Source organism: Mustelus asterias, chromosome 23, assembly GCF_964213995.1.
Source record: "Mustelus asterias chromosome 23, sMusAst1.hap1.1, whole genome shotgun sequence".
Taxonomy (NCBI): domain Eukaryota; kingdom Metazoa; phylum Chordata; class Chondrichthyes; order Carcharhiniformes; family Triakidae; genus Mustelus; species Mustelus asterias.
Genome location: NC_135823.1, coordinates 70,778,917 through 70,802,908, shown reverse-complemented (window position 1 = coordinate 70,802,908; position 23,992 = coordinate 70,778,917).

Sequence of the window (23,992 nt, the reverse complement as noted above, 5' to 3'; positions counted from 1 at the left end):
TGGGATCAGAGGTGAGCTGGCAAGGTGGATACAGAACTGGCTCATTCATAGAAGACAGAGAGTAGCAGTGGAAGGGCGCGTTTCTGAATGGAGGGCTGTGACAAGTGGCATTCCTCAGGGATCAGTGCTGGGACCTTTGCTGTTTGTAATATATATGAATGATTTGGAGGAAAATGTAGCTGGATTGATTAATAAGTTTGCGGACGACACAAAGGTTGGTGGATTTGTGGATAGCGATGAGGACCATCAGAGGATACAGCAGGATATAGATCAGTTGGAGACTTGGGCGGAGAGATGGCAGATGGAGTTTAATCCGGACAAATGTGAGATAATACATTTTGGAAGATCTAATACAGATAGGAAATATACAGTAAATGGCAGAACCCTTAAGAGTATTGATAGGCAAAGGGATCTGGGTGTACAGGTGCACAGGTCACTGAAAGTGGCAATGCAGGCGGAGAAGGTAGTCAAGAAGGCATACGGCATGCTTGCCTTCATCAGCCGGAGCATTGAGTTTAAAAATTGGCAAGTCATGTTGCAGCTTTATAGAACGTTAGTTAGAATGCACTTGGAATATAGTGTTCAATTCTGGTCGCCACACTACCAGAAGGATGTGGAGGCTTTGGAGAGGGTACAGAAAAGATTTACCAGGATGTTGCCTGGTATGGAGGGAATTAGCTATGAGTTTAGAGATTGGAAAAACTTGGTTGTTCTCACTGGAGCGATGGAGGTTGAGGGGAGACCTGATAGAAGTCTACAAGATTATGAGAGGCATGGACAGGGTGGATATTCAGAAGCTTTTTCCCAGGGTGGAAGAGTCAATTACTAGGGGGCATTGGTTTAAGGTGCGAGGGGCAATGTTTAAAGGAGATGTACGAGGCAGATTTTTTACACAGAGTAGTGGGTGCCTGGGACCTGTTGCTGGGGGAGGTAGTGGAAGCGGATACGGTAGTGACTTTTAAGGGGCGTCTTGACAAGTACACAAATTGGATGGGAATAGAGAGATATTGTCCCCAGAAGGATAGGGGGTTTTAGTTAAGTCGGGCAGCATGGTCGGTGCAGGCTTGGAGGGCCGAAGGGCCTGTTCCTGTGCTGTAATTTTCTTTGTTCTTTGTTCTTTGGGTCGAGCAGGGCTATAAAACCTCGCCATCAGTTCTTGTCTGCTGGCTGCTGTGTTAGATTTGATTTGATTTATTTTTGTCCCATGTATTAGTATACTGTGAAATGTATTGTTTCTTGCATGCCATACAGACGAAGCATACTGTTCATAGAGAAAGAAAGGAGAGAGTGCAGGAGAGGGTGCAGAATGTAGTGTTACAGTCATAGCTCAGGTGTAGAGAAAGATCAACTTAATGCAAGGTAAGTCCATTCAAAAGTCTGATGGCAGCAGGGAAGAAGCTGTTCTTGAGTCAGTGTCCTCAGACTTTGTACCTTTTTCCCGACAGAAGAAGGTGGAAGAGAGAATGCCCATGGTGCGTGGGGTCCTTAATTTTCTGAGGCAGCGGGAAGTGTGGACGGAATCAATGGATGGGAGACTGGTTTGAGTGATGGATTGGGCTTCATTCACAACCCGTTTGGTTTATTGAGGTCTTGGGCAGAGCAGGAGCCATACCAAGCTGTGATACAACCAGAAAGAATGCTTTCTATGGTGCATCTATGAAAGTTGGTGAGAGTCGTAGCTGACATGCCAAATTTCTTTAGTCTTCTGAGAAAGTAGAGGCGTTGGTGGGCTTTCTTAACTATAGTGTCGGCATGGGGGGACCAGGACAGGTTGTTGGTGATCTGGGCACATCAGAACCTGAAGCTTTCAACCATTTCTATTTCATCCCCGTTGATGTAGACAGGGGCATGTTCTCCTTTACACTTCCTGAAGTCGATGCCTATCTCTTTTGTTTTGTTGACATTGAGGGAGAGATTATTGTTGCTGCATCAGTTCACCAGATTCTCTATCTCATTCCCAAACTCTGTCTCGCCATTGTTTGAGATCCGACCCACTACGGTGGTGGCATCAGCCAACTTGAAAATCGAGTTGGAGAGGGATTGGGCTGCTCAGTCATAGATGTATAAGGAGTATAGCAGGAGACTGAGGACACAGCCTTGTGTGGCACTGGTGTTGAGGGTGATCGTGGAGGAGGTGTTGTTGCCTATCCTTACTGATAGTGGTCTGTGAGTTAGAAAGTTCAGGATCTAGTTGCAAAGGGAGGAGTTGAGCCCCAGGCCTTGGAGTTTGGAGGTGAGTTTCATCGGAATAATGGTGTTGAAGGCTGAGCTGTAATCAGTAAATAGGAGTCTGACATAGGTGTCTTTGTTGTCTAGGTGTTCCAGGGTTGAGTGCAGGGCCAGGGAGATGGCGTCTGCTGTGGACCTGTTGCGGTGGTAGTTAGAAGATGTGTGGACTCATGGCCGAAGGCAGTGTGTGTCTCTCTCCATGATTAGTAATTCTACAATTTTGGAAGCAGTTTTTGTTGTCTCCCTGGATTGGAAACTTTGCTGTAAGTGGTTTTCAGGCTAAAAGCTAGATGCCAGTCGTAGCTTTATCTTTACCTTGGGGTCTGCTGGAAGTTACAAGGCTGGGAAGTCAGAGTTTCAATTCTATCCAAAGAACTAATTCACAGCAAGTGTTGCTGACAGGCAAAGCCAGGTGAGCATTCGTATTTTCTGTGCTAAACCTGGGGCAGGTGTATGTTTATAAGGAGGTTTGTTGTGTTATAACAATGCATTTAGTTGTTGAGGTATATACAATATCATGGTTTTTTTTCTTGTTTGTGATTGGTAAAAGTTATTGCTAATTTTCTTTCTATATGTTAACTGTATTCTTAAATAAACTTTGTTTGATAAAAGCTCCCTAGTGGGTTACTTGAATCATAGCTGAAGTGAAACATCTCATGCTTACCCTAGCCAAATTCAAAATGTAAAACTTATAGTCTAGGCGGGCTTCGTAAAACACCTTGGAGTTTCTGACCTGGATTATTACAGGTGGTTACACTTTGGAATTCTCTTCCCCAGACAGCAGCGGAGGTTGGATCGTTGAATGTGTTAAAGGTCGAATTAGACAGATTTTTGATAGACGAGGGAGTCAAAGGTTGAGTGCTGGAGTAGTGTGTGCAGTTTTGGTCCCCTTACTTCAGAAAGGATATTATTGCCACAGGGTGAGTGTAACAGGTTCACCAGACTTATCTCGGGGATGGAGAGACTGTTTTATGTCAAACTGGGCCTGTATTCTCCAGATTTTCAAAGAATGAGAGGTGATCACAGTGAAACCACTTTTGATTTGTTTATTAGTCACAAGTAGGCTTGCATTAACACTGCAATGAAGTTACTGTGAAAATCCCCTCGTCACCACACTCCGGCGCCTGTTTGGGTACACTGAGGGAGAATTTAGCATAGCCAATGCACCTAATCAGCACGTCTTTCAGACTGTGGGAGGAAACCAGAGCACCTGGAGGAAACCCATGCAGACACGGGGAGAATGTGCCAACTCCACATGGACAGTGACCCAAGCCAGGAATCAAACCCATGTCCTGGCTCTGTGAAGCAGCAGTGCTAACCACTGTGCCATTGTGCCACCCACAAAATACTGAAAGGACTAGACAGGGTAGAAGCGGGTGGGATGTTTCACTTGGTTGGGGAGTTTTGAACCAGGGGCACAATTTCAAAATAAGGGGGATGCCACTGAGGACTGAGATGAGGAGAATTTTCCTAATACAGAGAGTTGTGAATCTTCGGAATTCTCTGCCCCAGAGGGCTGTAGAAGCTCAGTCATTGAGTGTGTTTAATATAGAGACTGATAGATTCCTGATTAACACCAATGTAACAGGTTATCTATAGAAACACAGAAACGAGAAGCAGGAGTAGGCCATTCGGCCCATCGAGCCGGCTCCATCATTCATCTTGATCATGGCTGATCATCGAATTCAATATCCCATTATGGGTAGATGGCTTTGAAGTGCCCAATCAGCCATGAACTTATTGATAATGTGGAGATGCCGGCGTTGGACTGGGGTGGGCACAGTAAGAAGTCTCACAACATCAGGTTAAAGTCCAACAGGTTTATTTGGAATCACACGCTTTCGGAGTGCTGCCCCTTCCTCACCGGAGTGCCTCTCCACTCACCTGTTGAAGGGGCAGCGCTCCGAAAGCTTGGGATTCCAAATAAACCTGTTGGATTTTAACCTGATGTTGTGAGAGAGTTCTCAATATGATGTATTGAATGGTGGAGCAGGCTTGAGGAGCTGAATGGCCTCCTCCAGCTCCAATCTCTGACATTCTTGTATGAAAAGAATAATGTCGGTCAGAACTCAACAAAATTAATAACAACCCACACGCCTTCATTCAGAGTTTTCCCTGTGGATGTTTTCCTTGCTGGCTGCATGAGGATGTGGGGTTAAAATAGAAGATAATTATTTTCTAAAGGTTTGTCAGGAGATCCAGTAACAATATTTCTGGAAAATCATCCCAACCCTACAACTGTGGCAGTAGAAAGTTTTGCGATGGTTGATTATTTTGTGTCCCCTGAGGAATAATTTTGCCCGATTACCCAGGCAAGATTTGTCTGAAGGTATTTTTGTACAATTCCCCCGTTTGTCTGTCACATTCCCAGGATATCCACACTTATCAGTGACCAGCCATAAAAACTTGCCACTTTGTATGATCGGAATTGATCCATTCCGAACAATACTCTGAAAGCTACCATTAAGATGATTTATTGCCCCAGTTTAGTTGCTATGGTGTTTGGAGCTAGGCTTACAAGTATAAAATCTCTGACCTACTTAAAATTCAGGGGAAGATTGCAGTCTGGCCAGAGTGGTATGGGTGGCTGGGAGAATCATATTTTCAAGTTCACAGTAACTGCTCCCAGTTCTGTGTTGCTATAGTGATCTGAAGAGCACATATATTTGGAAGGTCTCTGCTGATGTTGTGTTCCAGAGTCTGGATGACAGAACGCTGAGAGACAGGGAAAGGGGGAACAGAGCTCCACGAATAGAAACAGAACGTTCAAAATAAAAAAAAGACAAATATCTCATAAGAGATGGTCAACGTAAACAAATAAGGTTAAAGGCTTCTCCCAGGCAGAACCTGAATTGAACTATTTAAACACAATCATAGAACCTTTACAGAGCAGAAAGTGGCCATTCAGCTGTAATAAGTCCTCGGAGGCAGAAGTCCCTTCACCAAAATCCCTTTATTTACAAGTCTGACAACAGCGTACAGAGTGCTTTCAGTTAACAGTCTACACTCGGAGTTCCAGAGGAACTGACACGCCTGCTTAAGTACAAAGCAAGAGGCTCCCTGACTGGCCCATCAATTTGGCCCTTAATCAGGGAGTTCATATTCTAACTGGCCCACCTCAATTGTGTGATTAAAGTCATTACACAGCCCATCGAGTCTGCAACAACCACAATCTCACCCAGGCCCTATCCCCATAACACCATGTATTTACCCTGCTAATCCCCCTGACACTATGGGACAATTTAACATGGCCAATCCACCTAACCTGCACATGTTTGGATGAATCCTGGGTAACATGTTGTGTTTAGTCAGCGATAGTTTCTATTTTACATTTAATAGGCAAAATGCTAATAGCAGAGGCAACATCATTCAGCCACCTCTCAAAGATGAACTGAAATTAGCCATAACTGTTCGGCATCCAGTAAACTGCCATTTTTAGTTTCACAAAATGAATTTGAATATAGTAGATGGGACAGTGAAGAAGGCTCTTGGCATGCTGCCCTTCATCAGTCAGGACATTGAGTATAGAAGTTGGGAAGTTATGTTGCAGTTATACAGGAGATTGGTGAGGCCGCACCTGGAGTATTGTGTTCAGTTTTGGTCGCCTTGCTATAGGAAAGATGTTATTAAGCTGGAGAGAGTGCAGAAGAGATTTACAAGAATGTTGCGAGGACTCAAAGGACTGAGTTATAGGGAGAGATTGGACAGGCTAGGACTTTCTTTTTTGGAGCATAGAAGGGATGATGTTATAGAGGTGTATAAGATCATGAGAGGCATGGATAGGGTGAATGCACTCAGCCTTTTTCCCAGGGTTGGGGAATTGAGAACTAGAGGGCATAGGTTTAGGTTAAGTGGGGAAAGAATTAATGAGAACCTGAGGAGCAACTTTTTTACACAGAGGGTGGTACATGTGTGGAATGAGCTGTTGGGGGAAGTGGTTGAAGCAGGGACATTGACAACATTTAAAAGGCATTTGGACAGAGACATGGATAGGAAAGGTTTAGAGGGATAGGGGTCAAATGCAGACAACTGGGGTTCGCTTAGATGGGCATTTTGGTCGGCATGGACTAGTTTGGGCCGAAGGGCCTGTCTCTGTGCCGGAGATCCTATGATTCTATGATTCCATAGCTGAGGGAATCCAGTAATGAAGACCCCACATTATTCCTTCAGGATTGGAGAAAATCAGAAAAAAATAAGACTTGAGCTTTTAAATATCTCAAATCGGTTTATATATATATACATAAAAAACACCTCAGGTTTAGTTCGGGCATCATGATCAACACGGGCTTGGAGGGTCAAAGGGCCTGTTCCTGTGCTGTACTTCTCTTTGTTTGCGTATCAAACAACTCCGCAGGTTAAAATGGCCTCTCGAACCTCTGACATTTATTTCACGTTGAAATATACAAGCAGAGTTATCCGGGCAGTTCTTGAAGAACTGTATCATATTTTAAATTTCAATGTATTACCCAGAAATCAGATCCTCTTCGAACTGATCGGAACACTTTTGTACTTGGCAGCATCATTGTTTATCATTCAGCATCATATCCTTAGAACGAGGAGAATAATGTTTCCCCGGCTGCTTCCTGCATTAATGGCAATCACAGAATCGTGACGTTTAAATTTAAAACAGAATTGCTGCTCTCCTGCGGGCCGTAATTGTAGTTGATGCTGCAGAACATGGGTAGAAAGTTCAAGGAAGTTGCAACGGGCAGAATCTTAACATTTCAGTTTCTTCACAAACCTTGTATGAAACTTGGACACAGTGGGCTTCCCGAAGATATAAATAGTCAAAAGAAGGGATTGGGCCAATTCAGGAGCAAAAAAAGGGAATTTACACCTGGAGGCGGGGAGCATGTGTGAGGCATTGCTCTATCCATGCTGCATATCGGCTTTGTCACTCTGAGAAAGAAATCATTTCTTAAAATTAAATGTGTTAGTTTGAGATTTTACTCTGTACCCGTCCTTGCCAAGGAGGTAGATGCTACCCAGGACGTGGTGACAGAGGAGGAAACTGTCCCGAGAGGGTACAAAATTGGCCAGGAGGAAGGGTTGGATAGACTGTTGGTGTTTGATAAGGCACCAGGACCGGGTGAGGTGCAACAAGAGAAGTGGGATGGAAATTGCAGAGGTCACTGGCCATAATCTTCCAGTCTTCTCTAGACACAGGGGAGGTGCCAGAGGACTGGAGAACTGCAAATGTTACACCCTTATTCAAGAAAGGTTGTAAGGATAGCCCCAACAATGACAGACCAGTCAGTTTCAGTTCAGTGGTAGGGAAGCTGCCTGAAACAATTATTCGGGATAAAGTTAGTGGTCACATGGAAAAATGTGGGTTGATTAGGAAGAGCCAGCATGGATTTCTAAAGGGAAATCGAGCTTCACCAATCTCACCCAGACCTTATCCACGTAACCCCACCTATTTACCCTGCTAATCCCCCTGACACTATGGGACAATTTAACATGGCCAATTAACTTAACCCGCATATCTTTGGACTGTGGGGGGAAACCGGAACACCCGGAGGAAACCCACGCAGACACTGGGAGAACATGCCGACTCAGCACAGACAGTGACCCAAGGCCAGAATTGAACCTGTGTCCCTGGAGCTGTGAGGCAGCAGTGCTAACCACTGTGCCATACTGCGTCAAATTCTGATGTGGTGTCCATGGACGTCCAGAAGATATTCGATAAAGTACCACACATATCCACACGGGGATATAAAATTGGCTGGATAATAGGAACAGAGAGTAATGGTTAATGGATCTTTTTCAGGCTGGAGGAAGGTTTGTAGTGGAGTTCCCCAGGGTTGGTATTGGAACCCTAGCTTTTCCTGATATATATATTAATGATCCAGAGCTTGGTCTGCAGGGGACAATTTCAAAGTTTGTGCTTGATGCGAAATTTGGAAACTTTGTCAACTCTGAGGAGGACAGTGTGGAACTTCGAAAGGATATAAACAAGTTGGCGGTGGGCAGATAGGTGACAGGAGAATGCGGAGAATTGTGAGGTGATACATTTTGGTCAGAAGAAGTGGCAACCCTTTACAGTATTTGCACAGAGATTTGTGCATCTACCTGTGGCTGACCGCACCTTGCTGCTTTTCCTCTTTATTAGACAGACTTCATGTCACTTGCTGGTCTCAATAACTTTCCAAAGCGCCCTCACCTGCTCTACGCTGTAATGTCCCAGGCTCCACATGTGACCCACCTGTTGTTGGCAAACAGGCATTCCAAACGCATTTCTCTCTATCACCTCCTTAAATATTTTGGCCTGAGTTCTCACGCAGACGGAGATAGTCTCCGCCGTATCCAAAAAGGTGCCAGAGACACGAATCTGGAAGTCATCTGTCTGAATCCAGCCCAGCATTTTATCAGGGGAGGGCGAATGGGGGTGGGGATGTACTTGAGGAAAACCTAACACACTCCGCCACAACTTTGTGGATTCACGGTAGCGAGAGAGAGAATATGTGAATCCTTCACCCTGTCTAACCTGAAGATCCAACCTTTAAAGCAAAAAACTAAAGACTATCTTTTATGAAGAGGGACGTACTGATTATGGTATCCAATCGAGTCACACGCTCTGACCAGCGCACATTCCTCATCATCTCACGAATGATGATTGGAGGCCTTTGATGTCACAGCCTAGTTGGTATGGACTGAAAATTTGCTGACAGTGGTTTTAAAATGATTATGTGGTCCTCCTCCACAAGTAATCACTTCCTCCACAATAACCGGTCCATGAACATGAAGCTGAGAGTCAGTGATGGAGTAAAATCCGGCAGGAAGTCTGAGACTGACTGACTGACCCCCAAGTGTAAAGAGGTTTTTCTGAACACACTTCTTCTGTTTTTGAAAGGAAGTCTTAGTTTCCTTCACAGATGGACTTCCTTACAGGTTAGGGTCACGGGCTTTGACGTTCCAGCCTCTATTCCTTCCTCCGACAGTAGGTTGCAATCTGGTCCCAGTGGGCCAATACACTATTGTTTCAAAGGACACAGGAAGCCCCCTGCAAACTCTCCTTGTGTTGAGTTCCTGTTCTCGGCTGCCTGCCATCTGGAATGACACTCTGAGATAACCTCTCTGCCAGGATAGACTTTGGCTCGTGTCTGAGACTTGGAGGAGAAAAGTGAGTCACCGGATTCCCAATTCAGTTCCTATCGATCTGTTCCGATGAAGCATGAGTTGACATTGGGACTGGTACTAATCCTGCTAAACCCTTACATTTTAAATTCATAAATATCCTAATGTCCCTTATATATGTCAATAGAAAAATTATTATTGTTAACCAAACTATCAACAAAGGAAAGAGCAAGGGATAAAAAGTGAGATAATGCTATTGTAAAATCTTTATCCTCCAACAGGCGAATAGGTGAGTCTGTAATTACAGTGCCCTAAATTCAAGAACAGTGGTATCTATCTGTGACTACGAATATAAATATGACTTTGAGACAAGTTATTTATTCGATTCCGACAGTGAAAACCACAAAGAATAAATTGCATTTTCCAGGATAGTTCTGTGTGCATCCAATGAAGGTTGTACTGTTTATTCACCAAGGCTTTTGGTTAGACCACATGGGAATTCACGCTTGGGGCATTGGGAGAGGTTTACTGTGAGATGGGTTAAGGAGAACATTTTAAAAGTTCTGGTTTAATTCAGATCCAACTGCGGTTTGCATTTGGTCCACTTCGGTCTCTGGCTCGGAAACCTTGAGAGAGGAAAACCTCAGTGCTTGTTAATGGTTGATGGCTAAGGGCAGCACGGTGGTACAGTGGTTAGCACTGCTGCCTCACAGTGCAGGGACCCAGGTTCAATTCCAGCCTCGGGTCACTGTCTGTGAGGAGTCTGCACATCCTCCCCGTGTCTGCATGGGTTTCCTCCCATAGTCCAAAGATGTGCAAGTTAGACGAATTTGCCATGTTAAATTGTCCCTTAGTGTCAGGCGGATTAGCAGGGTAAATACATGGGGTTGTAGGGATAGGGCCTGGGTGGGATTGCTGTCGGTGCCGACTTGATGGGCCGAATGGTCTCCTTCTGCACTGTAGGGATTCTGTGATTCTATTCTATGATAACGCATTCACCCCAGATCTCGTGAACACTTCTTAGCTGCCAGGGTGGGAATTGGCTGGGGGAGGTGGGTGGAGGGGTGATGCTACCATTTGGGTTCTCAAAAGTACAAAAGCCAGGCCTTACAGTCAAGAAAATTTCCATGAACACTGGGGCAGCACTGTGGCACAGTAGTTAGCACTGCTACCTCACAGTGCCAGGGACCCGGATTCGATTCCCGGCTTGGGTCACTGTCTGTGTGGAGTCTGCACATTCTCCCCGTGTCTGCGTGGGTTTCCTCTGGGTGCACCGGTTTCCTCCCACAATCCAAAAATGTGCAGGTTAGGTGGATTGGCGAGTGGAATCGGCTGCCGTCAGTGGTGGTGGAGGCAAACTCAGTAGGGTCTTTTACGAGACTCCTGGATGAGTACATGGGACTTAATAGGATGGAGGGTTATAGGTAGGCCTAGAAGGTAGGGATATGTTCGGCGCAACTTGTGGGGCTGAAGGGCCTGTTTTGTGCTGTAGTTTTTCTATGTTTCTATGTTTCTAAATTGCCTCAGATCTGATGAAGGGTTATCCAGACTCAAAACGTTGGCTCTATTCTCTCTCCGCAGATGCTGTCAGACCTGCTGAGATTTTCTAGTCATTTTCTGTTTATGTTTCAGATTCCTGCATCTGCAGTATTCTGTCTTTATATTAAATTGCCCCTTAGTGTACAAAGATGTGTGGGTGTGGAGTAATCGCCATTGTAAATGTGTGGGCTTAAAGGGATAGGGTGGGGGAGGGTGTCTGGATTAGATAGCCTGGGTGGAATTTATGCACCCGTTGTGGGCATCATAGTGGGGGGGGGGGGGGGGGGGGGAGGTTTGGGGGGGGCTGCGGAACCATGCAAAGGTCCGTTGACCTCAGCTGGGATTTTCTGGTCTGTGGGCGGGTGAGACTGGAAAATCACTCTCTCTGTCAGAGAGTCGGTACAGACTCGGTGGGCCGAATGGCCTCCTTCAGCGCTGTCGGGATCCTATCCTATTTTATGACTGCAGAAATTCAGCCAAGATGAAAAATAAATCATTGCAGCTTTTTGGCAAAAGAAACCTGAGCGGTTCCTCCCAAATTCAACACTAAAGATTTAATGAGCGGTAACTTCCGAGGCAGCCGGTGCCACGCGCACATTTGGCACTGCAGTGGTTCAGTTGGTTTGGATGTGGCTTCATGTACTATTTTCTAACAGTAATACAGAGTTATTTATCGTTTCCCATCCACATCTCATTCTCGCTGCGTCCCGTAAAGCTTGGGCCAGACATGTTGAGATAGGAACATTGGCTTCCGCAAGGGGTTTAGTATTTATCAGCCTTACCAGACAGTTTGGGAACAGTTAACAAAACATTGGCTTCTGATCACCAAGTGCCTGATTGAATTCAGCTTTTAACATGAAGCCAACCTGCTGGAGTTCAGTCCAGATGGTCACAGTTTAGCACCGTAATGAGCTGGAAATGAATCTATTGACACCCTGAACACCCAGATTATTTGGAGAGTGAGAAATTGTACCTCCAAAACCAAGGAGAGATTCCAGAACGGGGAAAATCCATCGGGAAGTACCACCAAGGGTGATCCTGATCATTGGCAATGGGACCTCCTCACCTTCTCAAACAGATGCTGAGGAGTCAAAGAAGGAATAATGTTATCGCCAAAACCATCAACTGAGGCAGCCGCAGACAATGGGAAAATAGCTCCCGGTGTGAGAGAAATCCCCACCCCCCCAGAAGGTGAATCATTATTCTGACCAGACAGCGGACCAATGGAGAGAGAGAGACAGACAGAGAGAGGGAGAGAGAGAGAGAGAGGCAGAGAGAGAGAGACAGAGAGAGAGAGAGAGGGGGAGAGACAGAGTGAAAGATAGAGAGAGAGGCAGAGAGACAGAGAGAGAGAGATGGAAAGAGAGAGACAGTGAGAGTCAGAGAGAGACAGAGGGAGAGATAGACAGAGAGACAGAGAGTGAGAGGGAGAGAGAGAAAGAGAGAGACAGAGAGAGAGAGAGACAGAGACAGGGAGAGGCAGACAGACAGAGAGAGAGGCAGAGAGAGAGAGAGAGAGAGGCAGACAGTGAGAGGGAGAGACAGACAGTGAGAGAGAGAGGGAGAGACAGTGAAAGAGAGCGAGCGAGACAGTCAGACAGAAAGAGAGATAGACAGAAAGAGAGAGAGGCAGAGAGAGACAGAGGCAGAGAGAGAGAGACAGAGAGAGAGAGAGAGAAAGAGAGAGACAGACAGACAGAGAGAAAGAGAAAGGGAAAATTCAGAGAGAAGCAATGAAAAGTCTGTCTCAGCTTTAGAGACCAACTGCAGCTCAAATGGGAACAACCTGTGGAAAATAATTTAATTTCCCTACAGTGCAGAAGAAGGCCATTTGGCCCATCGAGTCTGCGCCAACCCTCCAACCGAGCATCTTACCCAGGCCCACCCTGTTAATCCCCCCAAACCGCCACATCTTTGGACACTAAGGGGCAATTTAGCATGACCAATCCCCCTCACCGACACATCTTTGGAGTGTGGGAATGGATTACTCATGCTGCTCTTACCTATGTTTCTCTGAATGAACAGCGATGAGCAGGGATCTCATTGGAACATTTGAGATTATGAAGAGGTTTGACGAGGTAGATACTGAGAAATTATTCCTCCTGGCTGAACAATTTCACAGTTTCAGGATAAAGGAACGATTATTTCGGATGAAAATCCAGCTCAGGACATCGAGGAATTGAGTGCACATGTCAAGCAACAGGGCATTTCCTTAACCAATGGGATTTCAAGATTGGGAAGAGGGGAGGGCAGGAGGAGGGAGGGGGAGGTGGGGGTCTGTGTGGTGGAGGGGAGGGGGAGGTAGGATGGGGCAGTGTCAAGAGAGTGGGGCCTAGGGGCAGAGCTTAGGGATAGGGCTGAGGTGCAGTACCAAGGCGTGGGGACAAGGGGTGGAGCCTAGGGGCAGAGCCAAGGGGACGGGGCCTATTGGGGCAGAGCTGAGGGTGGGGCCAGCTGGGGGTGGGGCTTAGGGGTGATCGGTGGGGGTTAGAGGGCCCTGCTGCCACTCTGCTATTGGGATCGGTTGGGGCTGGAGGAAGGCCAGTGAGCAGGGCAGGATTGGGGGGGGTCTTCCAGGGGGTCTGCGTCCCATGGGGGAGGGTCTGCTGGCATGGGGTCTGCCTCCCAGGGGGTCAGCCGGGTGGGGGGTCCTAGGCTGGCCAGCGATCTAGCTGTGATTGGACCATGGGGGTGCTGGAGAGGCAGCACCGCAGGGGTCCCGGGCTGGCCAGCGATTGAGCAGGCTGAGAGTTCGGGGTCACTGCGCACGTGCAGAGTTCTGGAATTGTCTGACTCTGGTGCGAATAGGCGCCCCCCCTGACCGCCCCCCCCACCCCACCGAGCTTTTAATGATATTCCCGGTTGTGATCTCTGCGTTGCACAGAGTGGGGGAGATTCGAATCTGAACTCCCACTGAAAAAACAATCGTGATTTACACCAGTTTTCCTGCAAATTCAGCGCTTCCAACCTTTTTACCAGAATTGCCCCGATTAGCTGTGTTTTTAATTAGCTGTTATTCACGAACAATGGGGGAAGGAAAAGAAAATTTTTTGCAAGAAGCTGCTTGGGGTAAGTTGAAATGCTGCAATGAAATATTGTGAATTTTGGTTCTAATGGTTCGACAAGACAGTGACACATTGTCCATTTTGAAAAGCAGCGCTCCTGTCTGGAGATTACTGTATTTTCTATTAGGGCTCCACGTTTAAGGTTTAATAGTCTCAGAATGAATGAACAAAGATAAAACACCTGAACACTGCACTGGTGCCTGGACTCGAACCTGCTGCCACGCACATTAAATATAACCTGTGGATGCCAAATCCATCATCTTCTGAGAGCCCTTTGCTGCTGCCTGTAGCATGTGTTCGATGTCAGCAGCCCATAGCTTAGCCAATTTCATAAACCTCTTTGATGTGGATCAATAAAGTATGTGGAGTCTGCTTGTCTGACTCGGAAAAACCAATGCACTCAATGAATACTAATAACGTCTAGATGTTGGAGGTGCTTCTTCGGGTGACCTTTGGGGGAATGGTGAAGTACACACTGCGGAGAGACTCCATCACCTTTCATTTCTCTCAGAGCTGTGGACGGGGCAACGCTGTTTCATTTTCTCTGAATGGTGCTGAGTGAGGGATTTCCCCTCTCGGTTTTACACGCAGTGTTGAGATTTAGGGACGAAATAAGATTCTTATTTGACTCAGTTGAGGGCAAATTAAACCTTTTTCTCCCGTAGGTGATGGTGAGATGCTGCAGCATTCAGCCGGGTTATTGTGTGACCTGACCAGGGATAAACAAAGCAGCAGACAACCAACAAATCAAGAGGTGTCTCTTGTCAATGTTGGCCCCGGTTTTAACTCTTTCCCTCCCTGGATTCAGCCAGGCCCTGGACAGGGAGAGGTGGAGTTAGAAAGAGGAGAGTGAGTTTCCTCTGCAAACCTCCTGCTTTCCCAAGCTCTCCGAATATTCAGCTGCCTCTTGCTGGCAAGATCCTCATCAAAGTGTGGATGGAGGCAGCCTGCGACTTCAACCTGAGCCCTGATGGCCTCTGAACACAGGTGGATGATATGGGCCCGAGGAGCTCTCAGCGGCTCAGTTTCCAGTCTTTTTTCATGTGGGTCTGGAGGGGCAGAAATGCTTCCCCTTTGTCTATCCCCACTGCCCCAATCTCCACCTCTCCCCCACTCCTGCCGGGGTCCGATCCCAGCTGTGGCCTCTTCCTTGCAACCTACCATGTCAGAAGCTTCAGGAGAGATTTCCCAAAGCTTCTCCCAATGATCCGAGTGTGAGAAACTCTGGGATCCAGACACACCATTACACAACCTTTCAAATTTCTTCCCATTCATTTCCTTTCCCGTGACATTTCCTGCACCTTCTCAGGACAATAGGGCGGCACGGTGGCACAGTGGTTAGCACTGCTGCCTCCCAGCGCCAGGGACCCAGGTTCAATTCCAGCCTCAGGTCATTGTCTGTGCGGAGTCTGCATGTTTAAAATTTAAGTCTATTTATTAGTCACAAGTAAGGCTTACATTAACACTGCAATGAAGTTACTGTGAAATTCCCCTAGTTGCCACACTCCAGCGCCGTCCCTGGCGCTGTGAGGCAGCAGTGCTAACCACTGTGCCGTGATTCTATGATTTTAAGATGTACCATGCAGCAAGAATGTCCAACAGTGTTGAAAAGTGCTGGCTGGAACCTCACCATCAGACTAGTGATCAGATGAGATTGTTTATTTAGTCTGTCACCTTGAACGATCTTCCCAGGGATCCCAGCAGTGCAGAAACAGCTGGATCTTGGATTGCACCTGGCTAGAATTAACAAGTTGATTCTGATCATTTCAATTAAACTGCTCTGCAGCTAGTGAAATCACAACTTTCTCTGACACTTGCTTTCAATGATAAAAAAACCCCGCAAATTCTGGAAATTTTCACAGAAGTGGAAAATCCCAGAAAAGCTGAGCGAACATCCACAAACGTAAATGATAGTTTAACCCAAAGCGAAAGCAGCATGCCACAGATGCTGGAAATCTGAAATAAAAACAGAAAGTGCTGGAAAAGTTCAGCAGGTCCGGCAGGATGAAGAAACAGAGTTAACGCAGTAAACTTTCCAGTCCCACGGGAATCGTCGCGGATGTCGAGGGCGGGATGGACCATTTAAAGGTCCACTGACCTCGGGTGGGAATTTTCGGTTTTTGGCGGGCATGACTGGAAAATCCCACCGGAACATCTCGAGTTCCTCAGAGCTGAAGAGGGTTAGCAATGCGATGGGTTTTTGGGAGGGCGCTGGAGTGGGTGTAACAAGACAGGCGGTCAGGGTTAAGTGGGAGCTTAGAAGAGATTTGACAAAGATGTCATGGTGGTGATGATAGTTTTATGAATTCAATTACGGGATGTGGGCGATGCTGACTAGGCCAGCATTTAGAACCCATCCCTAATTGCCCTCGAGAAGGTGGTGGTGGGCTGCCTTCTTGAACCTCTGCAGTCCACGTGGTGTAGGTACACTCACCGTGCTGTTAGTGAGGGAGTCCAGGATTTTGATCCAGCAACAGTGAAGGAACGGTGATCTATTTCCAAGTCAGGATGGTGAGTGGCTTGGAGGGGAATTTGCAGGTGGTGGTGTTCCCATGTATCTGCTGCCCTTGTCCTTCTCCAGCTCTTAATTTGTATGTTCCTCTGTATGTTCCTCTGTATGTTCCTATGTATGTTCCTATGCTGCCTGATCTGCTGAGCTTTTCCAGCATTTTCTGTGGTCATATGTGTTAGTTTAATCCTCCAGTAGACTGTCACACAATCTGAATCTACGTCCTTTCCCCCTCCTTCGTGTGATCAGCCCCACTGAAGATGCTTTCATCTCTCATGCTGCAGCAGTGATGAAGTGTTAGCTTATCATTTCTCTTTATAGTTACTGACAGATCACTCTCACCTATTCACCTGGCGATATCTTGGTGGCTTCTGTTAAATCCCAGCTCATCAATACAGGTGTCGGGTCTCATGGCATTTTGAGAACAGAGGTTCCAAGTAGCAAACTCACCTTCTGGCCCCTGTAAGTGAGGTCATAACAAGTCTCACAACTGAATCCCAATACAAGATCCTGACTTGCTTTCCCATTAGCTATCAGTGGAGGTAATTCAGGATCCGGGGACGAGGCTGATTCATTTCTTGCCTGTTGTACACTGTATTTGCACAATGTTTGATACAAGAGTGTGGTTCCGGGAGTATGGCCAGCTTGAATGTATTAGCTCCAAAAGTTCTGCACGAAAGGGCAGGAAAATGCTCTCTGTGCTTTTATCAGGACCCACTTGTGGATTATGTGAATGACACACAGATTCCTCATGCTCTGTTTGAAAGCCCAGGCAGCTTGGAGTGTGGGGAGGAGAGTGTTGGCTTTAGATACTCCAATTTGAATTCTTTTGGAGGTGAATTCTTCAGTAACTACAAAGGTGGGGAAATCGTACACTGTATAATTGGTCATGAATGGACATAGGTAAAGTCATAGAATCATAGAATCCCTACGGTGCAGAGGGAGGCCATTTGGCCCATCGAGCCTGCACTGACAACAGTCCCACCCAGGCCCTATCCCTTATTTACCCTGCTAAAGGGGCGGCCTTCATGAATAACCTCAGCTGGTACAGGAATTGAACCTACGCTGTTGGCGTTGCACTGCATCGCTAACCAGCCATCCAGCCGACTGAGTCCCACTGATGAGCATCGATTCTGACTGATTTGCATGTCGTTGCATTTTTTTACATTGAATTTAATTCCCCACATATTGAATCATAATCCCTACATTACAGAAAGAGGCCATTCAGCCCATCGAGTCTGCACCGACCACAATCTCACCCAGGCCCTATCCCACTAACCCCACCCTCCGCACCCCATATTTACCCTCACTAATCCCCCTGACACTAAGGGGCAATTTAGCATGGCCAATCAACATAACCCGCACATATTGGTTCATTTGATGAGTTTATTTAGGTCTTCCCGGGGGATAGTCTCCTCTGCTGTTTCAATAATGGTTCTGTAGACGAGGCAGTCATCTACAAAGAGTCTGATCTGGCTCGACATTCCATCAATGGATGTTATTTATAAAGAGAGGAAAGGTGTGAGGACCCATGGAGCAGTTTGATGCTTTCCCATTCACTGTGACCCTTCGTGTGGTAAGAATCATTCTTCATCCAGTGCTTAGTGTTCCTCCCACTCCATCAGGATCTATTTGTGCAGTAGCTTTGTGTGTGGTCCAGGGTCGAAAATCTTGGAAAAATCTAAAATAACCAGGTCCGTGGTGATGTGACCGTGAAGACTTCAGGTCAGATTATGGATGGTAAGGACGTGTTGTGATTCTGTTGATCTGGCTTTACTAAAGCTGTGCTGCTTATCAATAAGAATACCTTACCCTTCGAGATATCTCAGTATGACTATCAGTGATGTTTTCTAGTCATTTACAGCAAGCACGAATGAGTGAAACAGGTTGGTAGTCTGCTGGATCAGTGAGGGGGGGGTCCTTCCTTGTAAATTGGAGAGATGTTAGCTCATTGTCAATCGACAAGTAAATCTCCTGTGTTTACAGATTGTTGAAACATGAACTGTAAGATTTGTCCAGTAATATATAACAGCAGCATGCGTTACAAACTGATCCATCGGTGCTTCTTGGTGTGAATTATCAAGGCTTTGAAGTAAAATCCATGGCTTCTCTTATGTTCCAGGGAAGTATGATTGCTGTGAACTGAGAGAGAGAGACAGAGACAGTGAGAGAAAGATGTGGAGATGCCGGTGTTGGACTGGGGTGGGCACAGTAAAAAGTCTCACAATATCATGTTAAAGTCCAACAGGTTTATTTGGTAGCATGAGCTTTCAGAGCGCTGCTCCTTCATCAGGTGAGTGAAGAGTTCGGTTCACAAACAGGGCATATATAGACACAAACTCAATTACAAGATAATGGTTGGAATGCGAGTCTTAACAAGTAATCAAGTCTTAAAGGTACAGACAATGTGAGTGGAGAGAGGGTTAAGCACAGGTTAAAGAGATGTGTATTGTCTCCAGCCAGGACAGTTAGTGAGATTTTCGTGGTGGTTACAGATTGTGTGACATGAACCCAAGATCCCGGTTGAGGCCGTCCTCATGTGTAACGCTCCAATTCACATCCCTTTAACCTGTGCTTAACCCTTTCTCCACTCACATTGTCTGAATCTTTAAGACTTGATTATCTGTAAAGACTCGCATTCCAACCATTATCTTGTAATTGAGTTTCTGTCTATATATACCCTGTTTGTGAACACAACTCCTCACTCACCTGATGAAGGAGCAGCGCTCTGAAAGCTCATGCTACCTAATAAACCTGTTGGACTTTAACCTGGTGTTGTGAGACTTCTTACTGTGAGAGAAAGAGACGGAGACGGAGAGAGAGAAAGAGAAAGAAAGAGACAGAGAGAGAAAAAGAGAGAGAGAGAGAAAGAGAGAGAGAGAGAAAGAGAGAGTGAGAGAGAGAATGAAAGAAAGAGATAGTGAGAGAGAGAAAGAGAGAAACAGAAAGAAAGAGACTGAGAGAGAGAAAGAGCACAGGGAGAGAAAGAGACAGTGAGGGAGAGAGAGAGAGACAGAGACAGAGAGAAAAAGACAGAGAGAGAGAGAAAGAGAAAGAGACAGAGAGAAAGACAGGGAGAGAGAGAGAGAGAAAGAGAAAGAGAGAAAGAGACAGAGAGAGAGAGAGCCAGGAACAAACCATGCAGGTTTAAAGATTTAAGCTGGAGAAGGTTCAAATCATTTGATAACGAGGTGTGTGTGTGTGTATATGTGGGTGTGTGTGTGCGTGTTTGATTTGATTTGATTTATTATTATCACATGTATTTGTATACAGTGAAGAGTATAGTTTCTTGCATGCTGTATAGACAAAACATACCGTTCATAGAGAAGGAAATGAGAGAGTGCAGAATGTAGTGTTACAGTCATAGCTAGGGTGTAGAGAAAGATCAACTTAATGCAAGATAGGTCCATTTAAAAGTCTGATAGCAGCAGGGAAGAAGTTGATCTTGAGTTGGTTGGTACGTGATCTCAGACTTTTGTATCTTCTTTCCTGATGGAAGAAGGTGGAAGAGAGAATGTCCGGGGTGCGTGGGGTCCTTGATTATGCTGGCTGCTTTGCCGAGGCAGCGGGAAGTGTAGACAGAGTGTAGACAGAGTCAATAGCTGACATGCCAAATTTCCTTAGTCTTCTGAGAAAGTAGAGTGTGGATGTGTGTGTGTGTATGTGCGTGGGGGTGTGTGGGTGTGTGTGAGTGTGTGAATGTGTGGGGTGTGTGTGTGGGGTGTGGGTGTGTGTGTGGGTGTGTGTGGGGGGTGTGTGTGGGTCTGTATGTGCGTGTGTGTGTGTGAGTGTGTGTGCGTGTGCGTGTGAGTGTGTGTGTGTCTGTGAGTATGTGAGTGTGTGTGTGTGTGTGTGAGTGTGTGAGTGTGTGGGTGTGTGAGTGTGTGGGTGTGTGAGTGTGTGGGTGTGTGAGTGTGTGGGTGTGTGTGTGTGTGAGTGTGTGTGAGTGTGTGGGTGTGTGAGTGTGTGGGTGCGTGAGTGTGTGGGTGTGTGTGTGTGTGTGAGTGTGTGGGTGTGTGTGTGTGTGTGGATGTGTGTGTGGGTGTGTGTGTGGGTACTGCTGGAGCTGTGAAGAGGAATTCTGAAACACATTGGGATCTTTCTAGAACTCTGCGTCAAGACTTCACCAAGAGTTGAGCAATATTTATTCCAGAAATTCAGACCTCACCTAAAAATAGTCGGTGCTTTGCTGCTCCATGTACTGGACACTGAGGAAGAGTGGGGAGGTTGCATCATGGGGTATTTTTGGCCGATGAGAGGAATGGGAGGAGGAAATGCAGCCGGAGAGAGCAGCCTGGGTGTGAGAGGAGGGGGAGGCTCGTTCTCCTGTGGGTACAGGACTCCCCTCTCGTCCCCATGGGCCCCTCTGACCAGAAACTCCCGGCTGTATTCATGAACACGTGCATTGCCTCCCCCAGTCTCTGAGCCTTCCTGCAGAGTGCCAGTGTGTGCCAGCCAGATCCCTCCACACCCTCCCGGGCACTCACGCTGATCCATCGACTCGCCACACGAGAAATAATCCTGCATGTCTCCGGTGAGTTCTTACAGCCTATGAGAAACCATCAACCAACCCAAAGATTGGCTGCTAAATCCAGCAATCATTTCTCATGAGAACAGAGCACATTTCCTCATCCTCCGGCCAAAACAATCCCCTGTGGATTTGAAATCAGTCATTAGAGTTTTACAGCACAGAAAGAGGCCCTTCAGCCCATCGCGTCTGCACCAGGCCACCAAGCAACTAACTATTCTATCCCATTTTCCAGCACTTGCTCCGTAGCCTTGTATACTTTGGTGTTTCAAATACTCATCTTTTTATTTTATTCATTCGTGGGACACGGGCGTCGCTGGGCAGCGTTTATTGCCCATCCCTTGGAGGGCAGTTGAGAGTCAACCACATTGCTCTGGCTCTGGAGTCACATGTAGGCCAGACCAGATAAGGATGGCAGATTTCCTTCCCTAAAGGACACTCGTGAACCAGATGGGTTTTTATAACAATCGACAATGGTTTCATGGTCATCAGTAGATTCTTAATTCCAGATATTTTTTATTGAATTCAAATTTCACCATCTGCCGTGGTGAGATTCGAACCCGGGTCCCCAGAACATTAGCTGAGTTTCTGGATTAATAGTCTAGCGGTAAGATGTTGATTCTTCAATGTTGTGAGGGGTTCCCGCCTCTACCACCCTTTCAGGCAGCGAGTTCCAGATTCCCCCCACCCTCTGGGTAAAAAGGCTTTTCCTCAAATTCCCTCTCAATCTCCTGCCCCGTATCTTAAATCTCTGCCCCCAGGTTACTGACCCCTCTACTAAGAGGAAAACTTTATTCCTATCTATCCTATCTTGAATAATGGGAGCATTCCCTTCTTGAATAATGGGAGCACCACATTAGCCATCCTCCAGTCCCCTGGCACTTCTCCTATCGGCATCTCCACATCATGACTTTTCCTATAGTCAGAGAGGATTTGAAAATTAACTTTAGCAATAATATTTGTCTAAATAATATCAAAGTAATAACATCAGAGTAATATTCCTCAAAATAGCTTACATTTAGCAAAATAAAGGCTTGTCAATTGTAGGGGGAGAGAACTGCCAGGTCTGAACTTGGGCTGGGATTTTCCAGTCTCGCACACCCTGTTGTGGGGTCCAGAGAATCCCAGCCACGGGCGAGGTCGGAGAACTGGGTAGAAGGGTCAGTTACTCGGGGGAATAGGTTTAAGGTGCGAGGGGCAAGGTTTAAAGGAGATGTACGAGGCAAGTTTTTTACACAGAGGGTGGTGGGTGCCTGGAACTCACTGACGGGGAAGGTGGTGGAAGCGGATACGATAGTGATTTTTAAGGGGCGTCTTGACAAATACATGAATAGGATGGGAATAGAGGGATATGGTCCTCAGAAGGGTAGGGGGCTTTAGTTCAGAGGGGCAGCATGGTCGGTGCAGACTTGGCAGGCCGAAGGGCCTGTTCCTGTGCTGTAATTTTCTTTGATCTTTGGTAACTCCAGCGTATGTGAAGATGAGGAGAATTAGTGTGGGATTAGGGATAACCGCGGTTATTAATACAAAACTGGCTCGGTCAAAGAAGTAAGAAGTCTAACAGCACCAGGTTAAAGTTCAATAGGTTTATTTGGTAGCAAATGCCACTAGCTTTCGGAGTGCTGCTCCTTCGTCAGGTGGTGTGGGAGATGGATCAGTCAAAGAAGACAGAGGGTAGCAGTGGAAGGGTGCGTTTCTGAATGGAGGGCTGTGACAAGTGGTGTTCCTCAGGGATCAGTGCTGGGACCTTTGCTGTTTGTAATATATATAAATGATTTGGAGGAAATGTAACTGGTTTGATTAGTAAGTTTGCGGACGACACAAAGGTTGATGGATTTGCAGATAGCAATGAGGACCATCAGAGGATACAGCAGGACACAGATCGGTTGGAGACTTGGGCGGAGAGGTGGCAGATGGAGTTTAGTCCAGAAAATGTGAGGTAATGCATTTTGGAAGGTCTAATACAGATAGGAAATATACAGTCAATGGCAGAACCCTTAAGAGTATTGATAGGCAGAGGGATCTGGGTGTACAGGTACACAGGTCACTGAAAGTGGCAATGCAGGTGGAGAAGGTAGTCAAGAAGGCATACGGCATTCTTGCCTTCATCGGCCAGGGTATTGAGTTCAAAAATTGGCAAGCTGTGTTGCAGCTTTATAGAACCTTAGTTAGGCCGCACTTGGAATATAGTGTTCAATTCTGGTCGCCACACTACCAGAAGGATGTGGAGGCTTTGGAGAGGATACAGAAAAGATTTACCAGGATGTTGCCTGGTATGGAGGGCATTAGCTATGAGGAGAGGTTGGAGAAACTTGGTTTTTTCTCACTGGAACAACAGAGGTTGAGAGGCGACCTGATAGAAGTCTACAAGATTATGAGCTGCATGGACAGAGTGGATAGTCAGAAGCTTTTTCCCAGGGTGAAAGAGTCAATTTACAAGGGGGCACAGGTTTAAGGTGCGAGGGGCGAGGTTTAAAGGAGATGCACGAGGCAAGTTTTTTACACAGAGGGTGGTGGGTGCCTGGAACTCGCTGCCGGGGGAGGTAGTGGAAGCAGATACGGTAGTGACTTTTAAGGGGCATCTGGACAAATACATGAATAGGATGGGAATAGAGGAATATGATCCCCAGAAGGGTACCGGGTTTTAGTTCAGTCGGGCAGCATGGTCAGTGCAGGCTTGGAGGCCCGAAGGGCCTGTTCCTGTGCTGTAATTTTCTTTGTTCTTTGTAACTCCAGAGTATGTGCGGATGAGGAGAATTAGTATGGGGTTAGGAATAACCGCGGCTGTGGAGCTGATTTGCAGCATTGTAGAGCCGCAGCGAGGAGAAAGAGGATTTATTGCACCAATCGCCTGTGTTGGTTATTATGAGCAGTGGCTCTCTCCATCATTTCACCGAGATCTGACATGGTCTGTTGTGAGCTGCACGGTCAAGATGGTCACCGCGTTCCAGCTGCGTGACTGGAATTGTGAAATATCTTGCAGCGTTCCAAGCCTTTCACATGACGGGCAGCAACACTGCTAACCTCGAGTGATAGATTCTGTGC